Source organism: Octodon degus, unplaced genomic scaffold (assembly GCF_000260255.1).
Source record: "Octodon degus isolate 3935 unplaced genomic scaffold, OctDeg1.0 scaffold00009, whole genome shotgun sequence".
NCBI classification, from domain to species: Eukaryota; Metazoa; Chordata; class Mammalia; order Rodentia; family Octodontidae; genus Octodon; species Octodon degus.
This window is the reverse complement of record NW_004524585.1, coordinates 21,898,021-21,903,815: the sequence shown is the minus strand read 5'-3', so window position 1 is coordinate 21,903,815 and position 5,795 is coordinate 21,898,021. Positions and strand designations below refer to the sequence as shown.

The 5,795-nt window shown below is 44.1% G+C and overlaps 2 protein-coding genes across 18 annotated transcripts in view; one reads left to right on the top strand and one right to left on the bottom strand.

Moving 5' to 3' along the window:
* Positions 1–325, bottom strand: part of Gin1 (gypsy retrotransposon integrase 1) — a 22,252-nt gene extending 21,927 nt beyond the window's left edge. For 2 of the 3 annotated variants that reach the window (XM_004625416.3, XM_023708407.1), the window contains exon 1: positions 242–324. The gene's annotated coding sequence lies outside the window, so the exon portion shown is untranslated. Of the gene's footprint in view, positions 1–241 lie in introns of all 3 variants that reach the window. The other variant, XM_023708405.1, reaches the window with a different exon arrangement.
* A 122-nt stretch (positions 326–447) lies between these two features.
* Positions 448–5,795, top strand: part of Ppip5k2 (diphosphoinositol pentakisphosphate kinase 2) — an 84,594-nt gene continuing 79,246 nt past the window's right edge. For 4 of the 15 annotated variants that reach the window (XM_023708375.1, XM_023708378.1, XM_023708376.1 and 1 more), the window contains exon 1: positions 449–622. The gene's annotated coding sequence lies outside the window, so the exon portion shown is untranslated. Of the gene's footprint in view, positions 623–5,795 lie in introns of all 15 variants that reach the window. The other 11 variants (XM_023708387.1, XM_004625413.2, XM_023708383.1 and 8 more) reach the window with 5 other exon arrangements.

Genomic DNA, 5,795 nt, shown 5'->3' with positions numbered 1-5,795 from the left:
GCCCCTCCCGGCCTCCCTCCGGCCTCCCTCCGGCCTCCCTCCCGGCCGGTCCGCGGGGACTCGCCCGCCCGCCCCGCCGCCCCAACGGCGCCCGCCGGCGGAAATTCTCCACAGACGCCAACTCTTCCCGACGCCGCGCGAAGGGAACAAGGGACGGCTTTCAACCCGTCCTCAGGTTACAACTCACTTAAAAAAAAAAAAAAAAGTACGTATGAGAAAGTACAGCAGAGCGATCACTCACCCAAGTGGTCCTAAACGTAAACCGCAGGATTTAAGGCGCTCCTCGCGACTTATATTGCGCCGCCGGAAGCGGATCTGCAGAGCCGGGGCGGATCGTTGGGCACCTACCGGAAGTCGTTCCGCCCGGGGACGTTTGGGTGTGAGACCCTCGGCGGGCGGGGAAGAGGCGTGTCCGCGGCGCGGGAGGTGTGCGCGTGCTGGAGGTACTGGACAGCGGTGGCCCTTGGGCGGCTGCTGGCGGGAGGAGACCCATGCCTGCGCCTGCAGCCGAACCCTTTTTTCCAGCACCTCACTCCTGCCCCGAGAGCTAGAGGGGAGAAAGCGAGACCTGGAGGGGCTCAGTCCTCTTCTCCAGCGCGAGAGGCGACCCCCGCCGTGCCAGGTGAGAGCCCGCGACCTCGCGGAGACCCGGAGTCCGATCGCCCACCGCGCTGCGTGGCTGCGCGCCGCCGGCCGGGATGCGCGGAGCACGTGCCTGCCTGCGGGGGGCATGTGCGGGGCGCTGCCCGGCGGGCGGAGGCGCGACCGAGCTCCTGGGCGCCCTTGCGCGGCTTCCTGCACTTCCTCCTCCCGCATTGCTTCCTTCTTTGCTTTTCGAGCGTCAGACGTTGCAGTTCCGCCGAAAGGTAGCCGCAGAGCTTCTGCCCCACGAGGCGTCCCGCTCACCGACGTGGGCCGCGCTGAGTTCGGGTGCTGCTGTCCCTAGAAGGGTTACTTTCGGTCTTCCGTACCTTAGGCTTTGTCCCTGCGCTCGCCGTCGTCTGCACACCCGAAGAACAAAAGCTTGTGCGTTGTCGGAGCTCTGCACGGTGCGGCCGGAGGCTGCGGGTCGCTGCCGCACCCGCTGGGCTGGAGAGGGTCCGTCGCGGCGTGCGTGCGGATGCTGACCCTGGAGCTCTGGTGCGAGGCGCTGGACAACTCCCTGCAAGTTTCCTACTCCTGCAGTCCTCGCAGTAATAGTTGCGCGCTGGAAAGGCTGAGTTGAAGAAGTAGGAAGCATGGCTGACCTCGGCACCTGCGAGCCAGCATCCTGGCCCGACGCTGCACAGGGTTTTGCCGGGCTGTTGTAAATTCAGTGAATACAGTTTTTGTGTCCGACAGATGAAATCCTGAAGATAGCCGCCAGTAATGGGCCGGGCAGGTGCTTCACATATGTTCTCGTTTCCTTAGCAACTCCACGAGGTCTGTTAGAGTATCCCCATTTTTCTAGAGGTTAAGCATTGAGGCTTAGAGAGGTCAGGTGACTCGCCCAAGGAAACTGGCTAGAAGGAAACGTTTGAATCAGACAGTTTTGCTACAAAATCAATACTTTATTGGCTGATGTTCTTTCAAGATTCCAGTTCATTACCTAACAGCAGTGGCTACCGTACTCCTTCATTTACTTTTGGTTGGGGTGTGTGTGTATGTGTGTGTGTGTGTGTGTGTGTGTGTATGTGTATGTGCTTACTCTGTCTTGAGGAGTGACCGGCAGGGTTTCTATTTCTCTTCCTGGAGCTTCGGTACTGTGATGCACAATGAAGTAGTTAAGAGCCCCTGGTACTATTCTTACTGTGACACGGAGTTATACAATCAAAACTTGTTTAAGTTTTAAGCTCATATACTTGCCAAGTAGTTGTCAAGGTATTAAACTGAACCATTGATAGGACATTTATTGATCACCCAGTTAAGTCCTGGGAATTTGCAGATGAGGTCCTTATTCTGCAAGAGTGTCCGTCCACACATATCTACATACGGACAATGTTAACGGAAGTGTTGACTGATTTTCTTAGTGGACATGGTATTGTGGTTATGTAGGAAGAGGTACTTATTTTGGAGATGTGTGTTTGAGATGGTGAATACTGATGCCTGCAACTTTCAAATGATCAGCAACTATGCATGTACATATGCGTATATAAATAGAAAGTCACTTTGACAAAGTATTGGCTGTTGTTAAGGCAGGCATGTGGGTGTTTTGTGAAATGTTCTTTCAACTTGTATGCATATTTGACATTTTTCACAATAAAAAAAAAAAATGAAGAGGAAAAACCCAAGCTGTGATGGAAAGAGATAATTGTAGATCTAAGTGCAGAGAGGAGGGGCAAGGGTTTTGATGTGTATTTGGGGCCTGGCAGAGGTGTGACAAGGGCCAGAAAACCTTCATTGAAAGCTTCAGGTTGATTATTAAAGGGAATGGGAACTTCGAAGAGCAGGGAATTCCAGGCAGAAGGAATATAGACTCAGCAGAAAGGCATTGCATAAACATTTGAGGAAGAAAAGCAAATACCAGTGTGGTAAAGGTTCTGTGGAACCCGGGTTGTTTTTTTTGAATATATAATCTTATAAATGATGTTTAGTTTGCTTTTGCTAACCCGAAGAAGCCTTTGTAATCTTCTTCTTACGTAGCTTAGTATTAGTGTCCTGGAATTTAGCCACCATTGATAACACTGTTTCTCCTGGGAAATCAGGTAAACCGGTGCATGTCCATTATTGAGTTAAGCAGCAGGAGCTGGAGCACCCATGTCTTTTGATTTGGGGGACAGAGATTTACTAGTTCACTGCCAGGCTTGAGGGAAGTTGTGGAAAGGGCAACAGTAATGGCTTGGAAAGATTCTTAAATTCAGATTCGGGACTGATGGATTTATCCCAGGTGTTATTTTGAAGACCATGTAGCTCTGGCTAAGCCCAGTAAGACATGAAAGAGACTTTATCTGAGGTGTTAGTGCTCCTGCTAAGTCCCAAATAGTGTGATGAGACTGGAAAAGATGTAATTTGAGATCCATTAGTTGCAGTAGGAAAGAAGAGTGGCTTCCTTAGATGGTAGGTAAGTAGGTACGTTCCGATCAGGTCTTAATCTGTTTGTTCCTTGCCAGTTAAGTTAAGGTCAGAACTCTCTGTCTTCATTATAACAACAGTTAACAAAATATGAGAATAACTAACTTTTCTGAGTCCTTGATATGTGCTAGTTGTAGTGGGATCTCTATTGTTGTTTTATCTTCAAAACTATAATATTTATAGTCCCATTGTATGGATGATGCCTAGAGAGGTTCAGTAACTTGGTTAAGGACACAGAGCTGTGCAAATTTCAGAAAAATTATTCAAACTCAGTTTTATCAAAGACCGTTTGGTCTCAAAGTTGTAATTCCAAGTCATGCAGCAAGAGCATCAGCATCTTGTTGGGACTTTTAGAAAGACAAACTATAGGCCTCCACCCCCAGACCTTTTAGCTCAGTATTTTAACAAGCCCCCTGGCGATTCTAAGGTATACTAGAGTTTAGGAACTGTAAGCCATACTGCTTTTAGTGAGGAAACCTTAGTAGGATATTACTCATTTTAAAATAAGAGATGAAGGTTAAGTGATGCTTACCCTTTGCCCAAATTTAAAGAGATTCTCCTAGCTGCTCATCCATTCATTAAAGTATAGATTCTCTAGTTAAGAATTACTGCTTACGAAAATTTTCCATAGACCTAGTAATTTGTGTTTTAAAAATGTACCAGATAATACATTCCTAGTCCAATTCAGGACTGCCCCTATAGAAGAAATCTTAAAACTAAAGGTTCAATTCTGATATTTGAGTAGCGTATACATCTTTAAGGCCAGAGAATATATATATGTATACATATATACATAAACATATAAACATATATACATATATATGTATACATATATACATAAACACACACACATATATATATATTGGAATTCATGACTAAACATTGATCAAAATTCTGAGTAATGTGGAAATGTTAAATGCATAAACTTTATTTGGTTCAATTATCTGAAAATCAAATTATTTAAAATATCATAGATATCCTATAATACTCATTAAGTTGGGGTAAGAGAAAAAAGATTTAGATAGATAGATATGCCTTGGATGAGAGGAAAAAGGACTTATCATTGGTAATAATGTAATAAGATCTCTGACATCTCGCCTTTTTTTGCCCCTAAGTGAACATTAGACGTCTCTTGGTTTAAACAGATGGACTTGACATTTGCAGCTGATACTGGCTGTATGGTCATTGATTGATTTTTATCAAGTTAAAGTTACTCAGACTTTAGCTCTCAAGTGTGCATTAATAATGGAGAAATGGGCCTTTATCTGTGTCCTTTAAGCATCTGTAAAATGACAATAGCCAACATGGTAGTGAATGCCTATAATTCTAGCACTCCGGGAATTTGAGGCAGGAGAATCACAAGTTTGAGACAAGCTTGGACAGTTTACTGATTTCAAAAATTAAAGGTGGGAGCAGAGTCCTGCAGAGGTAGCCTCGTACAGAGACTCTGGGTTCCATCCCTATTACCACACCAAATAAATACAACAACAAAATCTAACTCCAGTCCCAGTGTAGTAACTAAGTGCTTCTTGGTTTTTTCACATTGTCATGCTTAGAAGTTGGGAGTACTTCTGTCGTATCTTAGAAAAACTAAAGATAGCACCAATGTAAACAACTGGCTGGGAGAGATACAAGCTGTCTTGCAACTGGGTGTAGTTATAGCTTATGGCTGGTGAGGCAACATGTTGGGATTCTGCATTAGCAATTAAATACCTATTAAATAACAATGTTTGATTAAGATTTGTTGCCTGGAGGTTTATATTGTGGGCATGGAACATAAATAACTCAAACGGTAAGGTTAAGGTGTAGGTGACCAAGGATCAATATGAATGATAAAGAGAAAACTAGAGTAATAGGCAAGTTGTGCAGAGAAACAGTTCTTGGGTACTTGAGATGTGCCAGGCACCGAGAGGTGCTACATCTGTTTTACCTCCTTTTTTATAGCCAGAGACTCTCAGATTTCCTATACTAATAACATACTATTACACCAATAGTGAATATGATTTCTTATACTAATAGCGTACTATGATAACCACAGTGAACGTGTGTTTTGCCTTCTACATTTCCATTGTTCTACTCTTCTTTACTTTTCGGGGTAGTACATGAATTTATAAACTTCGTTGCTGTTGGAATCATCTGGGAAAACTTAAAAATATATGAGCCCTTCTCTCACATGTTTTGATTTGATTGGAATAAATTATGACTTAGAAATTGAGACACAGCATATTTAATGTATTCCCTTATACTTAATCCTTGCAACAAAGTACGAGAAGGTACAATTTACAGATGAGGAAATGAGGGTCCAGAAAAATTATTCAAGACTGTACACAGTTGTTGGACTCAAAATTCCAATGCAAGTATTTTTTCCTTCTGAATCTATCCTCTTGACCACTCACCTGTTCAGCCCTTTTACAATACCTGTATCTCTCATATATTGAAATGAAATAACAGAAATAAAGCCTTCCTTAACCTTCTGTTCTTCAGAGCCTCAGTGGTTCTGCCTGCCTTTGTAACAAAAGTTTTCAAAAGAATCGTGTGTATGTCCTTATTTCCCCTCTCCCACTTTCCTAAATGTAACCCAATAACCTTGCCATTGTTTTCTTAGTTCTCTGTGTGCGTCCTTGCTGTTTCTCCTACATCATTTTCTACTATTCTTTTTTAGCTTGGCTGTCGTACTCCAACCTCCGTATTATTCATTCCTGATTATTCCTGATTTGTCAAACACATTTCTGCTTTTTTTTTTT